Genomic DNA, 15,907 nt, shown 5'->3' with positions numbered 1-15,907 from the left:
ACTGGCCTGCCATAGTGATTTGCACTGAAATGTTACTGAGTTATATTGTACAATTTATTGGTCAAAGGGAAGAAATTTAGATTAAATCAATAAATATGTATAACAAAAGATACTTATTAAGTAAATTTTAATGTGCAAGAAAGATGAGAATTTTGACATATGGAAACAAAATAAGAAAGAAATAATCTTAGGAAACCACAATATGAAATTCTTAATGGTACTAGATCTAGATTTCATTGGTAAATGAGGCACTCAAGTCTTAGCTGATGTACCTATGGCCGTATAAAAGTAACCACAGTTCCTGACGATGAACACCCTAAATAAAAAAATTGAAATTTCTCAGGAAGTTTAGACTATGTATGGAGGATTTGGAATGGATACAAAGTTCTCCCAATTGGATGCTGTTCCCCTACGGCTTCCATTTGCAGGGAATTTCATGTACATATTCAGACATGCAGACTTGCATAACTGCTTATTATAGAAATATTCTTGGTTACTAAATGTCTAACAGACTTAAACATACAGCGTTTCCCGTATATGGAAGAAAAGTGATTCCACCCACTCTCCATGCCTTGGCACGTCATGATGCCAGCCCTTACATTTATTTGACTTCCAGAATTTAAATAGGCGGTGATGTAAATCAGAAGTTAATGTTTCACCTACTAGCACTGAGTAACTAAATCATCATGCTCAGGATGAGAGAGTAAATCCTTTTCAATTTGGTCAAAGTAGGAATGGCATTACTCTAATCCTGTCCCTCTGCGTTAGATAGACAACGAGATGATTTATTTCTATCTTACAAAAGAGGAGGAAGCAAAGGAGAATGGAGAGAAGCTAAATGTTTTGGCAAAGATCACACAAGCTGGAAGTCGAATCCAAGTTTCTGAAGTTCCTGTTCTGATCAAAGTTTCATCTTATTGAATGTCACAGCATTATGATGTGAGATAAATGCATCTCCCCATACGTGTGCCTAAGGAATTATTCTCAATGGATAGCTGCTTTTATTTTTTTTTAATTTCACATATTGAGACTTTAAAATTTTATTTTAATCCTGTTACCTTTTAAATCTCCATCTTACAGATTTGAGCTGGAATGGGAATTGAAGAGTTACTAATTTTCTTGGGCATTTTCTATGCACGTTCTTATATCGATCTTAAACTAGAGTCAGATATGCTCCAAGAGATTGCTTGTTTCACACAACAGCTCTACAAACTAGCTTCTATAAGAGGCAGGTCATTAAAAATTAAATTTTAAATGAACTTTAGATGTACTGTATAGATTTCCTAAAGGCTGTGTGTTAGAGAGAGTGTACATATAATTTTCTTTGTCCAGTAGTGGTGATAATAGCTAATATTTATTGAGCTCTTACTCTGTAATGGACATTCTTCTCATTATTAACTATTTTATTTTAATCCTCAAAGTAACACTGTGAGATAGTTAATATTATTACCCCCATATTATAGACGAGGGAACTGATACACAGAGTGATTTACAATACCTTGCTAGAAGACACCAAAGCCAGTATTAAAAACCCAAATATTCTGGGTATAAAAGCCACACTTTTAACCTTATTGCCTCCCAAGAAGCCTTTTTTTTTTTTTTTAAAAATATATTTTATTGACTTTTTACAGAGAGGAAGGGAGAGGGATAGAGAGTTAGAAACATCGATGAGAGAGAAACATCGATCAGCTGCCTCCTGCACACTCCCCACTGGGGATGTGCCCGCAACCAAGGTACATGCCCTTGACCGGAATTGAACCTGGGACCCTTGAGTCCCCAGGCTGACGCTCTACCCACTGAGCCAAACCAGTTATGGCCCAAGAAGCCTTTTAATAATAACATGATTTTATTAAATAACTTTGCCCTTAAAATAATTTCAACCCACCTTGGAGCCAGCTACAAGCCTGATATTATTTGATGATTATACACTTTTAATATTTGTGTTTAAATTATTGAACTTCTGTTCTCTACTTACAATTTTAGTTGGAGATACTTTAAAAACTGGCTAGTCCTGACCTGTGTGGCTCAGTTGGTTGAGCATCATCCCATGTACCAAGAGGTTACCAGTTTAATTCCCAGTCAAGGCACATGGCAGGGTTGCAGGCCTGATCCTTAGTGGGGAGCATGCAGGAAGCAGCTGATCAGTGTTTCGTTCTCTCTCTCTTTCTCTCTCTCTCATCAATAAAAACATATTTTTAAAAAATTAAATTCAAAACTGGCTTAAAATTGAGTTGTAGACTGTAGAAACAAGAAACTCAAAGCTGTATTATTTGGTCTCAATTCTATATGTACCATTTCATCGGGTTTCTACTCTCCAAACATGCAGTGTCTCTTTTTCAAAACCACTAATCCTTGTAAAAGTTCACAGTGTTGTATCCCAAATGTCTAAGTTTGGTTTTAATTTTTTATATAGGTTTGATTTTTCCCCCTTCAAAGTAATAGTGGTTAAACACTATTTTTAAAGGGTTTTAAACCAGCTTTCACAAAGTAAACATGGGCAGATTTTCACTGTTAACCCAAAGGATAAGTTTCATATTTTACTTATCACTGGAAAAGAAGAAAATGAATCAATTAGCTACTGAATATAATTTCTAATAGTGACTAAAACTCTTATGGCTTCCTTGTCATTCCTCTGTTTAGTGACTAGCAATTGTGTCATTCTTCTAGCTTTAAATAAACAAGTAAGCAGAAGCTACTCTGGGGAGTTAGAAGTATAGTTACTATTGATATAGGTATGTTTTTATGCGGATCACATTAAAATAAACTTTTAAAATGTTATTTTTAAGTTTATTTTTGATGTATTTAATGTTGATACTAGTAATTCCTTTTCCTAGGTGCATTTATTTTCAAGTAGCACATACTATAAGTCAATAGGAAGTTCAAGTCCCTGTTATTCATGACAGAAGAATTCAATATGTGGGCTCTATATCCTAGCACTCAGTGGTGTGGCAGCATGAGAATCTGGGCAGAGAAAGCAGTTAAGTCTTATTAAGAGGGGAGGGGGCCCATCTTTTAGATTCATGTAAGTTTAGTTCTAAACTTACAAAATCACATTTAAAGATAGCGATGGAACTATATACAATGATACTTTAGTATCTTTTCTGTAAAAAGTTAGACAAAAGGTTAACAAATAATCTAAAACTAGTGAGTAAATAGCTGCAGGTAAATTTGTTTCTAAGCATTCAGTTAAAAAGCACATTTGGGGAATACTTTTCATAGTTTAACAGATTGTCCTATTGCCTCTGGATTCCTCTAACTGTCCTTAAATGGTCAGGTCAGGGAGCATCATTGTGGATTAAATACTGGTCAGTAAAACAGCGGTCAGTCATCTGTTCTGTGGGTTTTCTAATTCTTGCTTTTTCTTGTTTTGCATAACAATGCATTACTCTAGCAGGCAAGATATTGAGGCAATGTGTTGTGACACCTAGTTTAAAGGAAAGAAAAGAGCTTTGATTTTCATTAGTTTAAAAATATTCCTTCTCAAGAACCACTGTCCCCTGATTTCTGTGACTAGTGCTAAGCAGCAAATGTAAGAGGTATCCAGGCTACCAAAATTTGCCTAGCTGTTGGTGTGACTATGGCAAGAGTTTGGTATTTCCTATTACTGTGGTCTAGAGAAACTGCATTTAATCCTCGCTGTCTGGTTTTTTATCCCTCCCTTCCCCCTGCAAATATAATAATGATAATTGTAACCTGTTTGTACATTGAATCTGTGCACATAAAGTGCGTGTGGTTCCCCTGAGAGATGATTCACCTGAGCTGGAATCATGGTGTGAACTCAGGCATTACAGACCTGGAAGTATAAGTCACCGAGGCATCTTTTCTATAAGTAAGACCAAGTCCATCTGGCTTTAATTTGCAATGCCTTTTACCATCAAAATGTTGTTGCTTTGTTCTGCTATAGGGGGAATGCTACCCCAAACAGTACAATGACCGCTTACAATTACTGCTTTATTAGCTAACTCATCTCTAATGTATCTGTAGTCTTAGGTTTGAATTTGTTGGCACATGACTTAAACCACTGCTTTATATATATTGGGGAATGTACATATTTATTTGAGTCTATGTTCTTTAACTTTACGAATTAAAATGAACAAGTAGTCACCTCAGAGGGTAATGTGGCTTTGTTTGTTTACAACATGTGGAAATTTGACATGCCTCCTCATAGCAATACTGAAGAACTCACTTTCCCAATAATGTTGTGTTCTTTAGCAGAAAGAAGCTCTATCAAGGGTCCTCAAACTTTTTAAACAGGGGGCCAGTTCACTGTCCCTCAGACCGTTAGAGGGCCGGACTATAGTTTAAAAAAAACTATGAACAAATTCCTATGCACACTGCACATATCTTATTTTGAAGTAAAAAAACAAAACGGGAACAAATACAATATTTGTATTTGCATGTGGCCCACGGGCCGTAGTTTGAAGACCCCTGCAAGTATTATCATGTTATTCCTGATCTGGTTCTGCAGGTATTTTGTCTGATGTTGTGTGTTTAGAGAAGCCGATTTACCCTCTTACATAATCAAATGACATTTCTTCTGATAATCTACAGTTATTTTTCTTGCCTATTAATATTTGTTACTCAAATATTTTTCTGAGTTTAGTTTTCACTGTATTATTTTTAGATATATTATCTCTTTAAAATATCTTTTTGATGTTCTATTTCAGCTTTGAATTTTAATCCATTGCTTATTTTAAACAAACCATGATGTTCAAAAACTACAGTGTAATCTAGAACTAATTATCTTCTTTGTTGACTATATAATTCTACTAAAAAACATAATGCCTTAGTGATGCAGGTGGTCGGGGGACCTGGGGACCCTAGGGTCCATGACCTACTTTGGGTTCATGGCTTCTTGCAGGAAAGAATTCAAACGTGAGCCAGCATGGAGTTTAAAGTGAAGTGAGTTTATTAGTGAAGCAGTGAGACAGAGTGGGCTGCTCCACAGACAGAACAGCCTTCTATTCAATAAGGGGGAGCATTCAGGATCTTCCTGGGAAAGGGATGGGGGTTTCTCATAGGAGCTCCATCAACCACTGTGTCCTTATATGGGCTCTACCCTATCTCATTAATGAGATTTTATCAGACGTTAGGTCGTTAGACTAATTCACTAAATCACTAGTCTTTGACCTAAAAGAGATGGCTTTTCATGAGCCACTTTGTTTTTCTAATTTTTCTCTGTAGCGCATATCATTGTCCTTATTGTCACTGTGGACAGACAGACACTGCTCAGAATTGGGCAAGTTGTAGATGGTAGAAGCAGGGTAAGACCAGTGTTCTAGTTCATCAGTGTTCCCCATGAGACTTGGAGTAATTTTTTTAGATTGTATATTCCCAATGACTATGGCCTTCCTTTTGACAATCAAATATCCACATCTGACTATTTGTCCCTGTGTCTGTACTATTTGAAAGCAGTGGTTGTATTTATAATCTTTAGATCCCTCTGGATGATGCCTTCCCTTTGGTTGTAGATATATCTAAAGTTCTACTTTTAAATTGTAAAGCTTGTCAGGATTCACATTCTTTTTGATGTGCAGAATATGGTGAACCTCACAGCAGCGTAACAACAAACACATTTCACATTTGAGCCTCACAGTGGTTGATGTGATGGACTCACTCTCTAAATAGGACAGGTGGGTGGATGGGTGACCTCAGGTAGACTTCGCTGATAAAGTGACTTTTAAAAAGTGCTTTGAGGACAGATATTTGATGGATTAGTGGGCTGTTCCAAGTGAAGGGGGTGGCATGAAAGAAGATATAGGCAGGAGTAGGCGAGAAAGACAAAGGGTTCATTCAGGAGAAAAGAATGGGGAATGGGACAGCGTGTGGGAGGAGATGAGATCAGACGTACGAATTGGAAGAGAGTTGTGGAGCCATTGGAGAAAAGTTATACTTTAAATGTTGAGAGAACCAACAATCTGATTAGAAGAAGTGTGGTGAATTTATACCCCCAAAGAATGATAGCAGTTTAGTATGTTCCATCATTTAATAAGAAAGACAGTGAATGGGCAGAATAAAAAATGAAGTTATTATTAAGTAGGTGACCATAAAATTTATTATTCAAACCAGGATTCTACTTAATAGTTCCACTGGGACAAATTCATAAATTGGGACTTGCTGGCCAAATCAAGACATATTCTGGGCATATGGTTATGCCATTATTAATTATTTGGATCTCATTAGCATATAAAGAAGAAAAATTAAAATCCTGAGTTTTTAAAGGGATACATAATATTTTTTAAAATACATTTTTATTGATTTCAGAGAGGAAGAGAGAGGGAGTGAGAGATAGACACATCAACGATGAGAGAGAAACATTGATTGGCTGCCTCTTCCACGCTCCACACTGGGGATCGAGCCCACAAACCGGACATGTGCCCTGACCAGGAATCAAACCGTGATCTCCTGGTTCATAGGTCGACGCTCAACCACTGAGCCATGCCAGCCGGGCTTCATAATATTTCTTAACATTCTTTTTTCAATTGAATTTATTGGGGTGACATTGGTTAATAAAATTATATAGAAATCAGGTGTACAATCTGTGATGCATCATGTGTATATGTATTGTGTGTTCACACCCCAGGTCAAGTCTCTTTCCATCACCATTCATACCCCCTTAGCCCTCTTCTTTCTCCCCCATCATAATATTTCTTTAAAAAAAAAAAGAACTGTAAATAGTTAAGTGTCAGATTCTGGCCAGGACTAGTGGAACTCATCACTAATGTTGACTTACAGATGTTGGCGTTTTCATGGCAGTGTGGCCTGGGGCTTCGGTGTGGAGACAGGCTGCCTAGGCTTGAGTGCTAGTTTCCCACTGAGAAGCTGATGGTCTTTAGCAAGTAAGGCTGGCCTCTGGGTTGAGGCCAGGTTTAAATGAGATAACTAACGTATGCAAAACACTTACCACAGTGCTAATGTCACATACTGAGCACCCAAATTCTGCTATTATTTTTCCCATGATTACTACAGTTACTTTGTTTATTGGTGGTTAGCATGTTTTCAATTTAAATTAAAGTAATAAGTACTTTAATTTTTCTGGCGTTCTGGCAGCTTTCTGCCTTTTATTTGTAGTGATAATTCAGTCTGAAGGAAATAAGTTTAGCAAATTATTTTTCGTTCCAGCTTTAATATGACACAGTTCACATCTCACTTTCCATCTACCAGTTCTCACTTTTCGGAAGTAGATAGGTTTTTGCAGTTATAATGTTGAATTATTGAATATAGTAATTCTCATTTTGCAATCTAGTCAGTCTTAAAAGATGTTTTCAGCAGCATTATGTTATTCAAATCCAACTTCTGTTCTGTGCAGATTGATGGCTGAAGAGTAATCATTTAATTTTCTGTTTTAAGTAAAAAAGCTGAAACTTACTTTTTCTCTAGGAGTGGGCGTGGGGGTCTTGCCAAATAAAAATAATGATATGATTTAGATCTTTCAAGTTTTAGATAATCATTTAAAGAGATGCATGAGATGGTTGTTGATAATTCAAGTTGAACAAGCTTTTCTTTGGTCCACTTGTACTTATTATTTCTTTTTTCTAGAATACTCTTTCCCAGATACCCGCACAACTCGCATCCTCACTTTTTTTAGGTCTTTGCTTAAATGTCACCTCCTCAGTGAAGCTGTCTCCTACTGTCCCATCCAAAATCAGAACCCCTCTCCAGCACTCTTCATTTTTCTTTACCTTTATTTTAATAAATGACAGTTATTTTAGAAGTACTATGATAGTTCTCCATAGCTATAAGATAATACATTATTGGAGTAACTATCAACCTTAATCCTATAATGAAATAAAAATTTGTGCTTCATGCTTTACTGGCTTGGCTCGGTGGCTGAGCGTCGACTCATGAACCAGGAGGTCACAGTTAGATTCCCTGTCAGGGCACATGCCCGGGTTGTGGGCTCCATCCCCAGTGGGAGCAGGGCGTACCGGAGGCAGCCAATCAATGATTCTCTCTCATCATTGATGTTTCTATCGCTTTCTCCCTTTCCCTTCCTCTCTAAAATCAATAAAAAATGTATTTAAAAAGCAAGAAAATTTTGTGCTTCTCTATTACCTCAGTGACCCAGTCGTCAGGGAACTGAGCTTTCTTTTAGAATTGATTTGCTTATAATAGGGGTTATGGAATGTCGAATATTCTTGGTCTGAAGTGAGTTGCGGTGGCCATGGCTAAGATCAAGATGGCCATACTGCTTCAAGTACAGCCTTCTGGAGAAAAGGCAAATATATATATATTTTTCAACAGAAGAGAAAGTTTGCACTGTTGGTTCTGGAGGCCCAAGAACCCTAACCTGCCTTCTAGTTGGGAAAGAGGAACTACCTCATCTTAACCACATCCTTATGTGTACTAGACACTTTGAGCTGCCATAACAAAATGCCATAGACTGGGTGGTGTAAACAACAGAAATTTATTTTCTCTCGTGCTGGAGGCTGGGAGCTCAAGACGAAGGTGCCGGCAGGATTATTGTCCAGCAAGGGCTCTCCTCTTGGGTTGCAGCAGCTGTCTTCTTGCTGTGTGCTCATATGATCTCGTCTTATATGTTCCTGAAGAAAGAGGAGGAGCTCTTCAGTGCCTCTTATAAGGACAGTAATCCTATTGGATCACGGCCCCACCCTTTTGACTTCACTTAGCCTTCCTTTCTTCCTTATTCTACATCCAGCCACACTAGAGATTAAGAGCTTTACCATATGAATTTTGGAGGTCCACATACATTCATTCCATAACACACTGCATCCCAAATTATTTCTGCTTGTCAATTTAGTTCAATTAAACAAACATTTTTTGAGGGCCTTTTAAACATACAGGTACATGCTAAGTACCAAGGAGGCCAAAGTGAATTATTCCATGCTCAAGAAATTAGTATTTTAGTGAGGGAAGTAAGGATGGATACAACTAACTAGAAAAATGTGGTCAATGTTTTCTCTAATTTTGAAGGGTGAGTAAAAATTTAGTAGGCAGATTTATGTAGGAAAGAGATGTTTAGGCCAGGAGGTTAGCATGAGCAAAGGCATAGCGTGTTCAGGAAGTGATCATTATGGATAATGTGTCAAGTAAAATCGAGAGTGGTAGACTTGAACTAGAAATTAAGACTGCTTTGTGGTGTTTGTTTTCCCCGAAGGTGTTATAACATTATCTGAAAAAGTGGAGAATACCTAATATGTTGCTTTCTATAATGAAGAATAATGTTTTAGTAGAGTAAGAATGATTGGCATTTATCTACAAGAGACTAATTATGCAGATAAAATACAGTGGTACAAAGACTAAATGAAAATACAACAGATCATCGGATGTGGGATGCCACTAAAGCAGTATTTAGGGGGAAATTTGTAGCCTGAAATGCCTATATTGGAAAAGAAGAAAGGCCTCAAATCAATTATCTCAGCTTCTTCCTTAAGAAACTAGAAAATGAAGAGCAAATGAAACCAAAATAAAAAGACTAAAGACAAGAGTATAGAGCAGAAGTTGGTGATATAGAAAACAGAAGAGCAGTAGGGAATATCAATAAAACCAAAAGTTCATTCCCCAAGATCAATAAAGTCAATACACCTCTAACCAAGACTGTGTTGAGTAATTTTTTACTCTATCCCAGACATGTGAGTTATTGTGGAGACTCTGGATTCTATTATAAACCAACTGGTCTGTCTCTGATAGGACAGGGAATAACATATTCTCCTTCCTGAGGAATCAGGGATTAAATTGAAAGGCATTTACATAAAAATCAAAGATTTTAAATTGGACCATAAATATAGTACTGGGCTATCTCAAAACCATGGTGTGCCAGAGAAACATAATTTTCCATGAGCTGAAATCATCTGCAGCGTTTTCCTGCAGAGCACCTCTCTTTCTTCTTGAACATCCATCTAACCCCCACACCTTGACTCCAGATGCTTTGCTCAGCTTCATGACATGTGGCGTTTCCACTGAGTCTCCCAGATAGAAACTACGTACTGGCAGCTGGTGGTCCAGACTCAGCCCAGAGAGGAGCTGAGTATTGTTTGCACATATTGTTAAAAAGTCAGAATTTGTTGCTAACATATAACCGTTTCGGAGTTGGGATAGCTGGTAACCCAGAGCCCATATTCCCACATGCCAATAATTAATTGGAACTGACCAGTGGCCTTTTCCTTAGTCTTCCTATTAAGAGTGTTTACATTAATTTTCTCATTTAATTATTACAGCAGCTCTTTATTTAGCAGCTGTCACCGTCATCATCACCGCATCCAAGGAAACAGTCTCAGAAAAGTGAAGCGCCCAGGTTCCCTCAGGTCGTTAGTGGAGGACTATTGTTTAAGCACAAGTGTGTCTGCATTACCCGAAATTCCTTTCTTCATAATATTAAAAAGGAAGTTATTTTTACCTGTCACTTCAGTTGAAAAAATTATTAATGCCCATAAATATTATATGATGCCAGCTATAGAGCCCTGGGCAACGAGTTGGTCACATTATTTAAATTATGCAAGGTTAAAGAATCAATTCATTCATCACTTTTTCCTAAATTGCTTAAGACTGGATTTAATCTAGGCTACTCTCTCTTTTCTAAAATGTTGACATTTGTTGTCTATGCTGCCCAAATAAGTTACCTATAAGTAATTGAGGAATATGTTCATTTTAACACTATTTTCTATGTAAATACTTGAACATGATTCCCTTCCATAAGAATAACAAATCATTGCTACCAGAAAACAGAGATAGGCACTGATGCTTTTGGTTTTCTGTTTTCAGAAGGAACACAGAATTTAAACTCCACTTTGAATAAAAATTATCCATGATTTAGATAACAAGTTGTATCTTTCATCAAGAAACAAATGCCTCTTCCTCACAAAGACAGACTTGTATATTTTAGCTAATAAATATTTACTTTTGGTCTGAACAGATTAGATTCTTTCATCCCAGACTGTTTGTGTCTATGTAAATAGTATTGTTATCAGGCTGGAGCTAGTGTTTTCAGGTTTCCGCACACAGACTACTTGACAAATAATTAAATACAGTTATTACATAAAAGTCCATTGGAGTTAGCCCTTTGTATGCCATAAGCGTCCATAGCTGCAGGTGGCAGATTTTTAATACTAAAATTCAAAATATCATGGCGTGTCGGGATGGTTTCCGTTTTGGATGCGTGGCAGTTAACTGGTTAAATACTAACTTATGCTGTGGGTTAATGCATATTTGTAGTATAGGTCGTGTACCTTACTCTTCGAAAAGTAAGGAAAGTATTGTTAACCCTTCCCACTTTAGCTTAACTTTTAAAAGAAATTAAACAGATCCATGTTTATAATAAAGTATCCTTTGCCGAAAGCTTTCCTTTTTTGCAAGAGGTGGGGATGATGGTGCTGGTGGTAAGAGAGCACCTTTTACTGCTTCTCTCTTTGCTTGTTGAAGAATGAGCAAAATATCAAAGCAGTTAGGAACAGCTTAAATGGCAGACACTTTGATGTCAGATAGACCTTGAGCAAGCTACTTTCCCTTCGTTTCCTTCTCTGTAAACTATGGATAGAAATGCTACTTACCAATTCCCCTTGACAGTAATTCTGTAAAGGCCTAACCCTGTACTTGGGATGTAGTAGGCACGCTCTATGGTTCTGTCACCCTCCTCTTAACCATCATCAACAAGATGACTACGGTTTTTACTGACATGGACATATTGTGTGGCAGCTGTATATTCCAAGGCAAATTTTGTGGCATATGATTTGTAAACAAATGATAGAAGCACATTAGGAGAAATTTAAGTATTCAGTGTGTCTGGGAATTTTACAATAGGTTATTTTAATTGGATGCTGTCCAAGAGACAGAATCATGGATACTCTCTGAGCCTAATGTCTGCACTGATAGACATATTACCAGTTGTAATTATAGTTCAGTGAAAAATCTGTGTGTGGCTCAGAGCTACCAAGCTTCAGACTTTAAGTAACTGCAGGTAGCAAGCTATAGTTCAACAGTAGTTTTGTACTTGAAGACATTGAGGTGCTAATGGAATGGAAGGAGCACTGGATTAGGAGTCAAAAGATGAGGATTATTCTATTTGTCAGCACTCAGCATCACCTTGGTTGTCTTGCTTTTCCTCAACGCTGAAAGTGGAGGGCTGGATTACATCTTTAAGATCTCAAATGTAATGAACAAGTGCTTTCAGTGCACTTGTAATAGGATTGCCTTGTACAAAAAATAGCTTAGAGCCAGCAGGGGGAGCACAAAGCATGAATTTATGCCTGGATCTTAGGAAAATTGGGGAGTCATATGTGGTTAAACATTAACCACAGTTCTTTAAAAACAGGAGATTATTTCTTATCAAGTTATGCCCAGCTTGATTTGAGCTATAATTTTGTCCTGAAATTGTGACATTTTTACAACTACTGATAAAATTTTACCTCTGTAATTATTGGTAGTTAAATAGAGCTGTGTTCTAAAAAGACATTTTAAAATGGTTATTCCTGGGGAACACTATGGTTTATGTTCTGTATTGTTAAATATATTTTAATTTAAAAACATTTGTAATTTTATCATATCAGAAATATTCTGGTTGACACTGTAGTAAACTCTGTTGTTTGGACTTAGCTCAGACCTAAAAGGGACTGTAGCTTCAAATATTACAGGCTTTTAAAATCCTATTTAAGTGATACCTCATTTATCTAGCATCCCTGGGAATTATGGAGTTCCACATATTTTCCAGATAACAAAAGTATGTTTTATGAAAGCACTATCTTAAAAAATGCTTCAAAAGTATTTCAGCCAAGACATCTTGCTATTGCAGACGCACAAGTTTTGTAAGTACAAGACTTGGTGCATGTTTGCGTCCATTTCTGGAAGCTGCAGGGATGTTGCCATGAGCTTGGACAATTGTACTAAACATTAACGGAATGCTGAGTTTGCTCCTACTCTGATCTCAAAACCCTTTTCTTGTTTTTTTGGGGGGGTTGGGGGTTCACTATTAAATTTTCCCCATTTCCATATATTTCCATCCTGGTTTCCCCTTCTTCGTTGATTTTATTATGTGGGAGTTTTAGCTGAGGAAGGTAATAACTTAGCTTATGTAGAGTGGTGTTAAATCAGGTTAATAAGACCTAGAGTTGAATTCACAGCTCTCTCTTGGGCATTGATAACCACTTCATGCTAGGAAATCTTTGTCTGTTTGTGGTCTGGGTTTATGTCTTTAGACATGGGAAAGGAGGCATATTTAGTTTGTTGGGTTTTCTAAAAAGTATTACCCATGGAAGATGTATGAGAAGTAACTCAAAATTAGGGATAGTTTTTCTTTTGAGATAAATTAAATTACCAAGGTTTTAATTTACTTAGGTCATTCTTACTAAATAGCATTTCTGACCAAATTTAGTCAAAATTAGAAAAATCTGCTTAATAATCCTTTTACTTATTAGATATTTTCCCACTGAATTACTTTAAAGTTAAAAACAAAAAATTTGCATGAATGGCTGTGAAAAATAAAATTGTCTTTAAGCTTAATAATAGATTCTCTTTTTTCACTCACTTGTGTTTTTGTTATAACTACCAGGTCATACATTGACAAGTCATGTATTGTAGCTGTTATTTTTTAAATATTTTCACTCATCATAATTACTGTAACATTGTTTTTAAAGTTAGTCATCTTTCAGTTTTCCTTCTGTGTCTTCCTTATTTAGTTACATTAACCAGGAGAAATTCAATTCCAGGTATATTTATTGCTTTCCCTGTTTTGTTTGGGTGTCCATTTATGCCTGAGTCTTGCCAAATACTATGCTACAACTGACCACCAAAGTTATTTGTCTCAAAAACTTCTGAAATTTTATTTATTCCAAGAAATGTATTGAAACCAATTAGAAGACTCTTACTGATTTCCCTCTTTATACATTTCCATGTAAATTTGCATCATACACTATCCTAATTTACTTTTACCTTTTTACTTCCATCACCTTTAAAATAATTTGTACATTAAAAAATATATACCCCCTAATGCACTTCAGTATTATGTTCAGTAATTCTTTTAATCAGCAGTTTTACTACAAGGAATAGTCTCTCCCCTCTAGTATACTAAAAATTGTGTACAAGCGCATTCATTGCAGTGCTATTTGTAATACAAAAAACTGGGAACATTATACTGATTGATAGTGGACAGGTCAAATTATGGTATATCCATATTTTGTATCAAGTAACTCGCACTAAATAATTGTTTGTTGACTGAACTAAGGAATGTATTGTTAAGTAGAAAAAGTGCAGGTACAAAACAGTTTATATTTTGTGGAATAAAAAGATGGATGTAAATGAACAGTATTCATTTATCGTTGATGCATATAACATTTCTAGAATCATATACAATAAACTGCTAACATTACCAGTGGTTATCAATGGGTCGTAGGAGCGGGCTTGAGTAGAAAGTACAGTATTTACTTTTAACTCCAAAAAGGAAAAACAAAGTAAAGCAAGACTAACTTCAAATGGAGAAGACCCAGAAAAATAAAGTGATTGCAAAAAATGCACATACCCTAATTGGTTGAATCTTGTTTCCCACTTCTTTAGATAGCCTTTTCATCCCACTCTTCTTACTTTCCTGTTTTGCCTCTGTGCTTTGCCTTCTATTTAGAAATGCCTTTTCTCTTGCACAAATCTTTTTCCTTCAAGATTCTATGTAAGATCTAATGCCTTCATGAAACTTTGCTAGACTGTTCCATTTCAAAGAAATCTATCTCTTAGACATATGCTTAGTTTTAATCAGTATACGATTTCACACTTATTCATTCAGTAATTATTTCACTTAATTATTTTTCTTCCAACTGTATTTAGGTATAGATTTAGAGAAGTTTCTTGCCTCTGTTAATTTGCTTAGTATAACATCCAGCATTACCAATCAGTGTTTAAAGAATTTTTTTCTTGATAATGTTAAAACTTAATCTAGAAAGAATGCCCAGTAACCTTGTCTTCAGTGAATATCCCATTTAAACCATCTTAAATAGTTAGGGACTTTCCTAAAAAGATATTCAAAGTAACATTTTATTAGCAGGATATCACTAAGACATACTAGAGTACTGTTTTTGACATTTAAAAAAAATACTACAAATTATACCTCAAATTTATATGGAAAAATACATGGAATCAGAATGGCCTATATTTTTAAGTTGTCATCTAGCCCAACGAGGAATTCTTTTCTCATTAGCTATAGTAGATTTAATATCATAAGCACATAGTTATGTATACTTGAAGCATTCAGGATTGTTTTATCTTCTTGGTGAATTGGCTTTTTTATCATTATAAAATCTTTCTATCTCTAATAATAATATTCTTGTCCTGAAACCTACCATGTCTAATATTAATAGAACCACTCCAGCTTTCTTATGACTAGTGTTTATATCATTTTTATATTGTTTTAATGTTAATTTATCTGTATCTTTAAATTTTCAATTGTTACTCTTGTAAACAGCATGTAATTAGGTCTTGCTTATTATCCAGTTTGACAATCTCTGCCATTTCATTGGAGTGTTTAGCCATTTATATTTAATGTAAATTAGCTTTATCCTTTGAAAATTGATCTTTTTAGATTTGTTAGGGTAAATTTTAGAATACAGTAATTATTACTCTGGGTTAGATATACTCTGCTTCTAAAGTATGGTCTTTCTGAGAATTCAACTGAATGCCCACGTTCAGTTAGTTTTATCCACTCTGGCTGGTGGGAACTCGAGTATCCCTCAGCCTTTTGGGACTTTCAAAAATCTCTGTGCCAGTTTCAGTTCCTGGGTAGTTGTTTAACCACCACACTTTGTGGGGGTTTTCTCTGTACTATAAAGCTTAGTATTTAGCCAAACACTAAGGAAGAGCCTTTGGCAGATTTCTGGACCTTTCTCTTGTATTTCTCTCCCATCCAATAATCTGCCCTGCAAATTCCAGTTGCTGCAGCAGCCTCAAATTCATATCTCTGTCTTATCAGCTC

At 36.0% G+C, this 15,907-nt stretch overlaps 1 protein-coding gene across 3 annotated transcripts in view; it reads left to right on the top strand.

Moving 5' to 3' along the window:
* DYM (dymeclin) overlaps nucleotides 1-15,907 on the top strand; it is a 243,199-nt gene that overhangs the window by 155,155 nt on the left and 72,137 nt on the right. The window lies entirely within an intron of this gene.

Source organism: Myotis yumanensis, unplaced genomic scaffold, assembly GCF_028538775.1.
Source record: "Myotis yumanensis isolate MYYU_CA2020_CCGP unplaced genomic scaffold, mMyoYum1.0.hap1 SCAF_7, whole genome shotgun sequence".
In the NCBI taxonomy this organism is placed as follows: Eukaryota; Metazoa; Chordata; class Mammalia; order Chiroptera; family Vespertilionidae; genus Myotis; species Myotis yumanensis.
This window is presented reverse-complemented; position numbering and strand designations above follow the sequence as displayed.